We start from the raw sequence: 10,881 nt of genomic DNA on the forward strand, positions 1-10,881 counted from the left end.
GCATGTATTCAGTAACCCTGATATTTCCTGGAAATGCCAGCCTAGCCATTCCTGCATGGAATTGTGTGCTTTTATATCTCTGTATGGAAAATCTAGTCTTGATGGAACAGATGTGACTTCCAACATTGAAGACTAATTTCTGTTTTTTTTCTGGAACTGGCAGACTGCAAAGCTAAGAAGTGATGCACTGAGATGACTCCTGTTTCACTGTTCTTGCTCCTGTAGATATCACTTCTAGAAATCTGACTTCCCCTGGTGTTCTATGAAATTGAATGCTGAAACTAGGCTGAGAGATTTGCTAGCTGGCAGGAGACCTGAGGTTAGGTGTGGTGCTGAATGCAATGCTGGGAGGAAGAAACTTCTGTTCCAGGATGAAGACTGGGGGGTAAATGGGATAAATGAAGTGATGACGCGACCTAGCTCATTACCCTGGGCACAGACAGAAGCAACTTAACTTCTAATAGAAAAAATGCTGTATGATTTTGTAAATGAGGACTGTTTTACATGGCAGTGGGTTAAATTAAAAAAAAAAAAAAGAAAAGGAAGAGTTTGTAGTCAAACTTTAGCATTGCCATGCCTTAAAAGTGTCATTATTACACTTTCAGTGTAATTTGTGTATAGGATTTGGGTCACATAGTAAGGCAGTATCTCCAAATTCTAAACCAGTCTTTTCAAATGTTTTAACTACAGATGTGACTTGCTGAGATTTTTTTAAAGGTCTGGATTATTTTCTTCGAAGATAGTAATTTCTTTGAACAAGAGGAAAATACAGAAGGCACCCAGTGTTTAAGGGGTGGTTAGCAGCAATGGAACTTGCATCCTTTTATTTGTTTATTTATATAGCACGATAGTCTTAAGACATCACCACTGTCTCCACAAATAGAAGCACGCTGGAACAGGGCAACACAAGTGAAAATAAACTGCATTGTTTCTTGGAACAGGGTGACATTAGTGCTTCCTTCTTTTCCTATAAGCAAAATCAATCTTAATCAGTTGGCATGAGTAGGACTATAAAATCTGCCTTCCCTCTATGAGCATGGCTTGTGTGGTGGGTATATACCCGTGCTCCTGTGTTCCACAGCCCTGTGTTGCTGAAAGCCTGCAGGTGGCAGTAAAATTATGCTTAAGTTACTTAACAGTAGTTGGGGACATTTTCTGTCTCGGTTCTGTTAGGTTTTTTTTCTTGGCTTCTTTTAGTTGTAGCAGTACTACAACTGGCTTTAATCCTAATGCATACTAATTAAGAGATATTTGGAAAGAACAAAAAAGTACCTGGAGTTCTAAAGAAGGATTATCTTTTGCTACTGTATCGTGAAAGATAATTGCTATGTAAAGGCTTAGGAGGCAACAGAAATGGATTAGATGCCTACTAGTTGCTATAGAAACAAAATATGTGATTAAACAAAATGTAATATATTTCAACTCTGACACTGATGGTAGTACTTAGAAAGGGTGGATAATGAATAAGTGTTTTATATTGCAATACCAAGCCAAGAAATAAACAGAGGCTTCAGGTTTATTTTTCTAATGCCATTTTCACCTACTGCAGTTTTTAATCATAGAATCATAGAATAGTTAGGGTTTGAAGGGACCTTAGAGATCACCTCCTACCAGCTCAGGCTGCCCAAGGCCCCATCCAACCTGGCCTTAAAAACCTCCAGGGACGGGGCATCCACAACTTCCCTGGGCAACCTGTGCCAGGGCCTCACCACTGTCATTGTGAAGAAGTTCTTCCTAATGTCTAGTCTAAATCTGACCTTCTCCAGTTTATACCCCTTCTCCCTCCTGCCACCACAAGCCTTTATGAATAGTCCCTCTCCAGCTTTCTTGTAGCCCCTTCAGGTTCTGGAAGGTCGCCTGAGGGACACCACTTGTCATGGATCTCCATCTGGACTTCGTGCCATTGACCGCTACTCTTTGAATAAGGCCATCCAACCAGTTTCTTATTCACTGTACCATCCACCCATCAAATCCATATCTCTCCAGTTTAGAGAGAAGGATGTTGTAGGGGACTGTGTCAAAGGCTTTACGGAAGTCCAGATAGATCACATCTGTCGGTTTAGCCATGTCCACTGCTGCAGTTACCCCATCATAGAAAGCCACTAAGTTATTATTCTACAGAACTATATTTACAGTTTAATGTCCTTGCTCTATAGCTAATATAAGACAATTTTGTAACAAAAAATGTGGTCAAAAGAAGTTTCTTCTAGTCGGAAAGCAAGTGCTGCAGGTTTAGGATGCATTTCAAAGGAGCCAGCAGTTAGTGCCAGCTGCCAGAAGAGGGCACTTTGAGGTTTCGCATGAAATTCTATTTACACTTAAAGTGTAACTCGGGTTCTCAGAATTTTCTTTTTCTTTCTGGTATCATAAAACTTCACTGCCTAAGGTCCAGAAATGTAGCAGTGATTGTTGCTTCCCTTTGTTAGCTTAACTCTGGAGGTGACTGTATTCTGCTGTTTGTAAATGAAAGAGGCACATTTCCATGGAAGGATCACTTGTTAAGCACATCTCAGTGTGTGACCATGATAGATGAGTGGAAATCAGTTGTCTTAGTATTTTACACCACCACTACCACAACAAAACTATATGTATTTATACTTTGAGAGCAACTGATGGTATATGATTGTTATTTTTATTGGTCAGAGTGAAGGAAAGGGAGGAAGAATAAAAGAAATACTGCATCCAGTTCAATGTAAGATTCTGAGTTTGGGTGTTTACTACCAAACACGGCTAAAATATCAGAACCTACCCTGTGCAGACAGTATTTACCCTGGGAGCACTTTCTATCGTTCATCTGCACCTGCTTGTCAGGCTTCCAATCAGAATGAATCTGGTTTATCTCTTTTTAAATTCTGATGAGCTCATTGCCTACCTTGATTTAGCACGTATATTCCTAGGGCTCTGCACTTCTGAGTGGAAGGGGTACACACAGAGCCAGCTCTGCTACAGAAGAATCATGTGTCTGGTTCCTGCCTGCTCATTCAAGACCAAAAGAGACATAGAGGTAAAAAGGAGGGAGACAAATCTGGGTTAGGAATTAATTTCAGATCTGCCTGCCTTGTATTCCTTCAACAACCAGTTGCTTCACCTTCAGCGGTGTGTGTCCTGTTGTGTTTGACTGTATTTGTACTGATTTCTAAAGCAGCTTAAGCATTAGTCCAGGTAGCCAATCCTGTCAAAGCATCTTTAAACAAACAAACAAAAACCGCTGGAAAAATGTACTGATTTTCCCCTTTGCTTTTCTTTTTAGGAGAAGGGGGAGGGGGCTACAGTCATTTAATTAATCTGTATTTTAGCATTCCTGACACTTCTAAGACAATTTTTTGCTTTTTTTCACCAAAGTTGCTTGGAGTTTTCCATAGCCGTAAACTAAGCCTACTGTAACTGCTAAACTTCTTATTTGTTTATAAAAATGTTTTCAGAGTTTTTTTAGATAATGATGAATACATTAAGCATACATATATTTTACAATCAAGACTCAACATTTCACTGAACTGGGAAAATGAATATAACTGCAACCTAAAATGTAATAAAACCTGTGAATTTTGCCAATATTTTTAAAAGTGGGAGCAAGACACCCAAAAAGGGTGTGGAGGTGACCCACAAAACCATTTGGACAAGTATAACTTACATGTGTTTTAGTAAAAGCTTTGGTTGATTATTAAGAGAAAAGTTGATGTTTTGCAATATTATAGAGGCTTCTTCATAGGCATTTGAAGACTCTGAAACGAAAATATACTTTTCACCAATGCTATCTGTAACATTTACCTCTGTGTCTAATGAAACCTTTTGAACACTTTTTTTCCTGAACCTAAATGGCATTTTCAACTCCCCTCTTTTGTGTGCTATCCGTACTTGTCTTCTGTGGAAGATGGTGACATTTTCCTAAGAAATAACACCTGCAAAACAAAAAATACATAAATAAGACTGTCAGTCAGGTGCCAGTAAGTCCTTGCTTACATCGTGAAGCTGAGAAACCTTCATCTCCAGTGGTGCAAAAGATCCCTGTCATCCACCCACAGGAGAGATGACTGGAAATATACTCCAGCTAAAGATATTAGGTCCAGTGAGAACAGACAAACCTGATAACTGTAGTTATAAAACTTGCTAAAGCACTCAAAAAAAGTCTGTCTGGAGGTCTGATTCCTCTGATCTGGTGTGAACTCTCTAGTAATGGATTGCTTGTTCCATCTCCCTGCTTGGCTGCTTTGGCAGACTTGCCTTAACACTTGTAACACGTGCCTGCAAATTTCTTGATTCTTCCTCTCAGAAGGCCACTCCTTCCATCTGAGTTACTTCAGATGCCTGTAGTGAATTGTCTGGTGGCTGCTGCTTTGTCTCTTATGTGTAGAATTGCAGCACCCTGGGCTAATACAACACCCTGCTGACAGGTAGGGAGAAATACATGAGCAATGTTTTTAAGTGTTATCAGTTGAGATTTTATATTACCTCATAATAATGCAATGTTGTCACAATTAACCTCTCCTAAATGATTAGCTATGCTCTAATGGGCCATGTTCAGGATCTGTAAAATCCCATGTTCCTAGTTTCCTGGGGCTAGGACTAAACCGTATGCTTATACTTACTAATGCTGTTAGAAACTACTTGACCCTTAAACCATCTACAACTTCCTAAGGGCTGAGACAACCCACTGTTCTTTTGATCTCTGACTTCCTTTTAATCATCAAAATAATTTCGAACCTTTCTTATCTTTGTAAAATGGTTCTTCTTCATTTTGCAACTCAGCTCCTGATTGATTCAGTGTGAGGTAATAGCTAAAGTATTTCAGTAGGGGTATTTGTTTGATGTCCAAAACATCACTCCAAAGCAGGTGGTGTAGCTCCTACAGGAGCAAGGAGTATAAAAGTTTAATCTTCTAAAAGGAGTGATATAGTACTTTTTATATGTATTCTTACATATCAAGGAAGACTATAGTATATTACAGCATATCCCATTTCTTTAACTGAAATAAGCTGGGGCTGGGTTGCTCACATTGACTCCATCATGAGGCGAGGAGGGGTTTGTAGCTGGAAATGCAGTGCTAAGCATTAATTGAAGGGAGATTGTGGCTAGATGTGAGAGACAGCAAAGCGCTTAGGACACGTGCCCCAAACTTTGGGTAACAAGAGCTGAAGGCCCTGTGCTGTCACAGTTTATTTTGAGCCTCTTGTGGGCAGGACTCAGAGCAGCAGTGATGCAGCTGAATCTGTTCTCAGGCACGCTGGGTAATTACAGCACATCTGCCTTGCTGAGTTGCCTGAATGCTAATGGTGCCCTAGAAATGAGAAATTTTGTTGCAAGCCTGACCCCTGAAATGGCATGGGCTTTGGTTGGGTTGTCTGTTTGTTTGCTTGCTTGCTGTCTCCTAACCTTGCACTGCTTGTTTCTTACCTCTATTGGTAGCCTTGCTGCAAGATGGAGGCAGCTGCAGAAAGCACAGGGTGTTGTCTTACGGCAAAAGAAATTGTTCAGTATGCAAAAGACTTACATGGTTTTGGTAACTATATACTATATACTAAAGTGCATTCAGTAAGTATTAGTGATAACATATGCAACAACTTCAACACACTGAAAGTACCGGTCCCTGAGATTTGGTGCTGACAACATTCCCTGCAGGTCTGGGATATGCAGCGTCACCTCTTCAGTACCTGTCCAGATGTGGATGTGTGTTTGAATTAAGGATGTTGTAGCCATCTGCAGATGACAGCTCCTCCTGTATGCTTGCTCTTGCCTCAAAATCCTGCAAGGCTTTGCTGCTTGGCTCATAAATACCACAGGGAATTTGGCTCTTAATCTCTGTGTGTGCCTGTCCCCCCTTGTATAGAAGCACTTGCTCAGTGGGAAGCCATGAGGTTGAATGTGTTTGACACTGGTTTGTCAGATGATTCGGTTTTAGGAACCCTAGAACTAACAAAAATAGTCAGCTATATTACACAGAATGTATTTTGAGCCCAACACGGCAGACAAGTTGTCTCGCATTTATTCACTTCAACTATGAAGCCATTTCAGTTTTTAACAATACAGGGACTCATTTGTTGGAATGACTATTGGGATTGAAATACATGAAATACATATTGGATTGAACTGCATGAGACAAAGTCTGTGCATGGTATGTAACTGATAGCTGATCATTTTAATTTTTCTATCTTTTTAAGAGCAGGAATTAAATCACAGATCAGTTTTGTAAGTGTATAATTTTTGTTTCAAGAACTCACTTGTGCAGAACAGTCTGAAACTCAGCACTTGTAGAAAAATTTGTGAGATGCTGTGATAAAATGTACTATTAATTGGAAAACACAGTTACTAAATTCTTATATTTGTCTAGGTTCTTTCATTCTCTGATTGTGTGGTCTTAGTGCTTGTATGCCCCGAGTGTTCACTAAACCTCTAAATAGAAAGCAAAGGAAAGCTTTTTGGGCTGAGATGCTTTTTTAAAAAAAATTATTTTTTTCAATGTTTTGCTTTTAAATAGTTTGAGTTGCATGTAAATATTCCTAATGATTAGGCAGTAGTCGGCCAATTCCAGCTTGCCTACAAATGAACCAATTTTAATCAGGCTTCATCCGAATGGGCCTCTATCATAAAAAATTCATGCGCAATTCAGAGAAAGCTGGTTTTCATTGTAAGTAATAATCTTGCTTTGCGGGTTTTTGTTTATTTGTTTTGTTGTCTTTCCCCCCTCCCCCCAGGGTATGATTAGCCCAATGTTGTTTGGAATAATATAGAATAAAAATGTTTTCCTGGCCATGTAAGATTCAGGATGTGAGTTGCTTTATTATTGTACTTCATAATATAAGCAAGATTTTTATTACAGAAGTCTTAACTATGTTTCAGGCTACTCGCATTAAATCTGGTTTTAAGTCTGGAAGGATATGTAACCAGACTGTGGTTAGCAACTGCATTTGATGATAACTATATAAAAAAAACCTTAGCTTCACCAGCTTTTGAGATTTGGCATCTCTCCCTTGGAAGGAGCCAATTCCAGTGTGGGTGAGCAGCCACTTTCCTGGCTCTGAGGTTACAGCCCTCCAGCCTGGACTGAGTAGCAGAAACAGCAGTAGCAGTAAGGACTGGTGGATAAACAGGCAATATAGTTGTGCAAGTCTCATTTCATTAGAAAACTAAGCTAAATACATGTATTTTCTAACAAAATTAGTGAGCAAGCAAACAAGAGCCATGGGCGGGGTTTAGTTTATTTTGCATATTTGTTCATAATTTTTATAATGCTTTATGTGTTAACTGTAAATTTAATCCCAAATACTCCTGCTGCTGCCTGTATTTGTTCTTCTGGTACGTGGCCTGAAAGTCAGCACAGAATCACAGAATATGTAATTTCTCTTCTAAACTCCTGAAAATAATCTAATATAATCGCACAAAGGGAGTTATGGACGTATTTTAGAATTTTCTATGCATATCAGCATGTCTAGAAATTCAGTTTTCTTGGTTGGTGCAACAAGTTTAAATATGTGTAATAGATACTGATTTTCTTTGGGAGTTTTTTTCCAGGGCTGTGAAGAATTCTTCAGTAAAGCAGAAAAATAAGCAGGATTTAGGGATTTTCAGCTTGGCCAAGCAAAGCGTGGCTGCTGTGTGCATCAGGAATGTTAGCAGGTGTGCCCCATGGCTCTGGTGATACCAGCCAGGAGCCAACTCCTTACCAACGAGCTGGTGATCCATACCACAGTTAACCTGAGAAGCTGCAGGCCGATGCTGCACTTATTTGGAAGTTTATATATTGTGCTTATAGCTTGGCTTTCAGGCCTGTGCTGAGCTGTACATATACCTTGGCCACAGGATGAATGTTGCCAGTGAACTGTAATGATGGACCCTGCAGGTAGCTCCTATTTGATACCAGTGATTACACCACAAATGTGTCCTTGTCTTTCTCTGAAAAACAAGCTTTCCTGTGAATGTCCTTTTTGTTTTACAGTAGGAATGAAAAGAATTGTTTTAAGAAAATCCCATAAAAGCTCAAAAGCCCTAAATAGGATAGAGGACTGCATGGCATGCTGTACACTGATTTGAGACCCACATGATATCAGGAAGTTCAGAATTCCCAGCATCTGAAGGGATGTAAAATAACCCATACTATCCTTTGCTTTTTCATAGTACTAGATCTACTAAATGACATTTTAAGTGATACTTCAGAGAATATGAGTGCCTTTCTTATGGAATTATGACAAACAAGGATGTTTTGGTGTGGAGTAATGACACAGTGATTTTGAGGGAGAAATGTAAATTCAATGATACTGGTCTGTGTTGCTGCTATGACTTGCAGAGGGTGAATGTATGAAGAGGAGTGTTACTCTACTTGCTCTGTATGTCTGCTATTAAATTCCAGATGTTTAACTTTTATTTTAGATACTGTAGTTAGGTCTGTTGATGTTGATTTAGCTCTGTATACATTAGGTACTCTCAAAATTAGAGGCCTGGTCTTGCAGCTGAGAAACCTGTGGATGAACATTTGCATTCCTGGAAGGTCTTCTGATGTGGAAGTAGTACTGCAGAGGTACAAAATCTGCTTGTGTGGGTGTGCAAGTGCTGGAGGATCAGGCATTTGGTGATTAGAGAAGAAGGAGGATTACCTGCCAATTGCCAGGTCTTATATTTAAAACTTCTATACTGTATTGCTAAAGCTACTCTGATTCTGTTTGTGCCATTGATAATATCCCTCCATGCTGGTAGGTACAGGTATGACGTATTGCATCAGTTGAAATTGCTGTTGACTTTGCATAATGTATTATTTGGTTTTTAATGTTTTGCAGAAGATCAGTTTAGGAAACCAATGGGATTTTCTTCTTAGTGGTTTGGGATTTAAAAATAAAAAAAATTGCCAGTTTTACACATGCAAACAGAAAATGACGAGTGAAGCGACTAGCTGTAAAGTGTGTGCAAGGTTAACTTTTCTGTAAATTCAGGATTGGATACCGGCACCTAGAGGAACGTAGAGTCCTTCTGGCAGCACAGTGGTTGAAGGACCATATTTCCTTCTCTGATTTACTGTTCAGCTAAATCAAATGCTCTTTGCAGTTTGCCACTGGGTTTTGTGAATGCAGGGGTTAGTACAGCACAGCTGAGAAAAGTGGGTCTTGAACTCTTCAGTGCTTAACGGCTAAATGTGCCTCAGGATAGTCTGAGGCATCCAAACTTTCCTTGGGTAAGGATTTTGGAGGAAGCCGTGAGAGCGCACTTTTAAGAGCTGCATAGTAAGTTGAGTCAAATTCCCCTGTGAGGTTGTTAGTTTCATGGAATGTTGGCAGTTTCACAGTAACTTCTCTTGAATAAAGAAATTACACAGTTAAAACGGGAAAATACAAATGCAGTTCGTACATTAACATTTGTATATTTTCCCTTTTAAAAGGTACATTTTTCAATCTTAATTTGTGTGCAATGAGTACTCACTTTTAGCAGCTGTTATGTGCCATTAATTTGCTAACATACATATCTTGTAATCCAGAAACATAAATTCTGTCATTTTTTGAATAAGTGTGTGTATGCACTTTGGGTATTTTTAGTGTAAATGGATACTTGGATAGTTGGTTAGTACAAGAAAATCTGATACTCTCATTGTGCAATTTCCTTGCAGCTGCAGATGATACCAAAAACCACTTGACCAGTAAAAGTGTGTGCAATCACTTCATTGTACTGTTGCTATACATGTGCTAAATGTTTACTAGCATTTGTTAGTAAATCTTCAGATACTCAGCATAGTAACAGCCTTGATTTAAAGGCAGCTTCAAGTGTAGTGCGCTTTGAAAAGAGTAGGCAGATAGTGACATTGGTGTGTAAGGTTTGCTCCACTACAGTGTCATCTTCCAACAGTCCTGGAAGACTGGGGAAGTCCCACTGGACTGGAGGCTGGCTGATGTTGTGCCCATCTCCAAGAAGGGTCGCAGGGAGGATCCAGGGAACTACAGGCCTGTCAGTCTGACCTCAGTGCCAGGGAACGTCATGGAGCAGGTGATCTTGAGTGCTATCATGAAGCACATGCAGGAGAACTGGGTGATCAGGCCCAGTCAACATGGGTTCACAAAAGGCAGGTCTTGCCAAACTAACCTGATCGCCTTCTATGACAAAGTGACTCGGCTGCTGGATGAGGGAAAGGCTGTGGATGTGGTCTTCCTGGACTTCAGCAAAGCCTTTGACACAGTTTCTCACAGCATTCTGCTTGAGAAACTGTCAGCCTCTGGCCTGGACAGGCGCACACTCTTCTGGGTGGAAAACTGGTTGGATGGCCGGGCCCAGAGAGTGGTGGGAAATGGTGTGAAATCCAGCTGGAGGCCAGTGACAAGTGGGGTTCCCCAGGGCTCAGTGCTGGGTCCAGCCCTGTTCAATGTCTTCATTAATGACCTGGATGAAGGCATCGAGTGCACCCTTAGCAAGTTTGAGGACGACACTAAGCTGGGTGGAAGCGTGGATCTTCTGGAGGGTAGGGAGGCTTTGCAAAGGGATCTGAACAGGCTGGACCGCTGGGCTGAGTCCAACGGCATGAGGTTTAACAAGGTCAAATGCCGGGTCCTGCACTTGGGGCACAACAACCCTCTGCAGTGCTACAGACTAGGAGAAGTCCAGCTGGAAAGCTGCCTGGAGGAGAGGGACCTGGGGGTGTTGGTTGACAGCGACTGAACATGAGCCAGCAGTGTGCCCAGGTGGCCAAGAAGGCCAATGGCATCTTGGCTTGTATCAGAAACGGCGTGACCAGCAGGTCCAGGGAGGTTATTCTCCCTCTGTACTCGGCACTGGTGAGACCGCTCCTCGAATACTGTGTTCAGTTCTGGGCCCCTCACCACAAGAAGGATGTTGAGGCTCTGGAACGAGTCCAGAGAAGAGCAACAAAGCTGGTGAAGGGGCTGGAGAACAGGCCTTATGAGGAACGGCTGA

Source organism: Phaenicophaeus curvirostris, chromosome 5 (genome assembly GCF_032191515.1).
Source record: "Phaenicophaeus curvirostris isolate KB17595 chromosome 5, BPBGC_Pcur_1.0, whole genome shotgun sequence".
Taxonomy (NCBI): Eukaryota; Metazoa; Chordata; class Aves; order Cuculiformes; family Cuculidae; genus Phaenicophaeus; species Phaenicophaeus curvirostris.